Raw genomic sequence first — 3,445 nt, 5'->3', positions numbered from 1 at the left:
CAAGGTTAGTCCCCTCACTATGTCCAAAACTGGCACATAGACCAGGACATCCTGCCCTCCATACCACTTACAAGGTTAGTCCCCTCACTATGTCCAAAACCGACACATAGACCAGGACATCTTGCCCTCCATACCACTCACAAGGTTAGTCCCCTCACTATGTCCAAAACTGGCACATAGACCAGGACATCCCTCTCACCACATAATTCATCATTCTCTACTTGAGACTGGACGAGTATTAGAATATCAGGATAACCTCCAACTACGGGACCCTCAACATCAACATATACACAAATACCATAACATTACTAAATCTCTCCACGAGACTCATACCATACTCATATTCCTCAACTCACATTATACCCTTACAAAATCTCCCCATAATACTCATATCATGTTCAGACGCATAAATTTAAATGCAATATAATAAAATATAATCATCACAATTATAATTCATAATTTCATATCTACCACAATAACATGAATTCATCAGACATTTCCATTCCAACAAGATATATTGCACAATAATTTAACAGTACAAAATTTGTTCAATAGGATTTAAGTTAAAAGCTTGTCGAGTAGACTTCCAGGAAAGAGAGGTGCGTCACAATGGACAACTTAAGTACCAAGTCTTTCCTTAGCCAAAGTGTTCCTCAACTAGTTTTTAACAAATTTCTTATTTATAGATTCAAAACAACAGCATATAAAATTAATACCGAATAGATATCAAAAATAGAAATTAAGCAATATTGAGATCCCTGAGAGGATACGAAATTAATATCTCTAAATCTGTAACTTCGATTTCAAATCTGAACGGTAAAAGTAATTCACTATGTGTTAGAAACTACATATTAATATTTCAGGTTGATCCAACGGTTAACTAGATAGATATTGAGGTTTTACCGAGGTAACGCACGGACAAAATTCTAAGTGGTTTTTGGTTATACTCAAAATGTGGAACACATTCCTCTAAGCAAAGACATCTAATTACAAATCTGAACGGTCAAGATGACTTAATATGTCTTATGAACTACATACTAAAGTTTGGGCTCAATCTAACGGTAAATGAAATATATATGAAGTTTTTACCATGATAACTTAAGAATAGAAATATAGTGTTCATCAGATTTTTCAAACTTTCAAAATTTATTTCTCAAAACATAGACTTCCAATTACAAATCCGATCGGTTAAAGTGCAGTAATATATCCTAAGAATCATATATCAAATTTTCAGGTTGATCTAACGATGAAATAGGTCAGAATCTATATTTTACCGAGAGGTCTCAGTAACAGAACTACAGGGGTAATTAATTTACTCAAACATGCAGGATTTATTTCTCCAAGTACAGACTTCTAATTGATGATTCGAACGGTCAAAGTGAAGAAATAAGTCTTAGGATTCATATATTAAATTTGTAGCTAAATCCAATGGTAAAAATAATTAAAAGGAAGGTTTTACCACATTAATTCGAAAATAATAAAATTATAATCATGAAAACTAAATTTATACAAATGAATAGATAACTACCATTACCAAAATTTTAACATATTAATAACTCATATTCATGATCATAACATGTATAAAAGTCATACATAAGAAGGATTAGCTCCCCTACCTCTATTCCAGACTTAATCTCGTGCTTAGAAATTGTTTCCCGAAAACTGCCAGAATTTTCCCTTTGCAATTAGAATTTCCTCCAACTCTCTTCTCTCAAAATTTTTCTAAATTTTTGGTACAAGTTTCAGCCTTCCTCATGCTTGCAATTTATAGTAAAATTTTTTTACTATTCATCATTTTTTTAAATATTATTTATTATTTTAATTTCACCACTTACATAATGGATTTACCACTTACATAATGGATTCACCACTTATATAATGGATTCACTACTTACATAATGACTTCAAATATGAATGCTTTCTCCATTAATTTTTTTTTATTTATATTTTTTTTTACAAAGAGGTAGAAAAGAATTTGAACCCATCACCAAAATTTTCTACCAATTAAGTTACCAAAATTTCTTATTTAACTTTACACATTTTATAAACTTATTATATTTTCCATTCATAAAGAAATTTATTACTACTAGTAATAAAATTGTTACTATTAAAGTAAATATTTTTCATGGGTCTTATAAGTACCACTTTATTCAAATTTATTGAAATTAAATAATAGTGGTAAGAATGCTTCCATACATTTTAAAATTCTAATCTTATCCTCTTTTCATTTTCAATTTTTGAAATACAAATTCTAAAAATATATCGAATAATTCGTAATACAAATTTTACATTTCGAATTATACAATTTAAAATACATTTTTATTTTATATTTTAAATTATAAATCTAAAATGCATTTTTAATTTTTTCATTACAGGCTATATAATCTAAAATATTAAATTTCTGAAACACAAAAATAAAAAAATGTATTCTATATTATTCAATCATGATATATTTTTTAAGATTTTATAAATCAAAATATTTTATAGTGTGAAAAAAATAAAAAAGTGTAGGAGGGAGCTATACTTAGGAAGTGGTGGGCTATGCGTGTCTACTCATATATTTTTCATCTTCCTCCTAAAGCTTTCTAGCATTTCCTTTCACTTTCTATGTAACTTTGAAATTTTGGATAGGAGGATCAAAGATGATGATGAGAAGAAGAAAAGAGAGAATAAGAAGGTGGAGAGAGGAGGGTGTATATCGAAGAAGAGATTGGAATAAGATAAGAGTAAAATTGTCTTTTCATTAATTTATGGAGGTGAAGAAAGAAATTACGGGGCGGGAGAAGAAATGGCCCTACTAGGATAATTAATATCAACATGTGTCTAAAGCCCAAATTATTAAAATCATCATCATTAAACTAGAGAATATTGTGTTTAAAAGTAAAAGCAACTCATAAATACTTCAAAAATTAAGTTATAAACTTAGTACAATTTTCCAACTCAAGTATTATACTAATTCTTCACTGTCCCATTTCAGTTTCAGTACTACTATTACCATTATTTATTATTTTTATTCCTGTATTTATTCGATAATATTGTAAAAAAAAAAAGATATATTCAAAATTACAAGGTAAACTATTCACAAAAATAAAATCAAATGGAAATATGAAATCTTATCCTAAGGTTGTCAAAATAAATTTGAGTTAATTAAAGTTAATTACGTAAGATTGAAACATCGTACTATAATATAATAACAATATTTAAACTTTTTCTTCTAGAAGAAACTTTTGTGACTTGTAACTATCATATTTATCATCTTTATTTTTTTAAAACTTGTATTGAGTATAATTTATATAATATTGACATGATTAATAAAAATTGACTCTAATAATATTATCTCAATAAACTTAAAAGATCGAATTTTAGTGTCGTCTCTGAGTAAAAAAAAAATTCCAAAAGCAAACACTCGTTTTCTAAGAAAATGAAAAAACAATTACAAAGGCAA

The sequence above is a fragment of the Vigna angularis genome, chromosome 8, assembly GCF_016808095.1.
Source record: "Vigna angularis cultivar LongXiaoDou No.4 chromosome 8, ASM1680809v1, whole genome shotgun sequence".
NCBI lineage: Eukaryota > Viridiplantae > Streptophyta > Magnoliopsida > Fabales > Fabaceae > Vigna > Vigna angularis.
The sequence above is the reverse complement of the archived record's forward strand: the minus strand, read 5'-3'. Positions refer to the sequence as shown.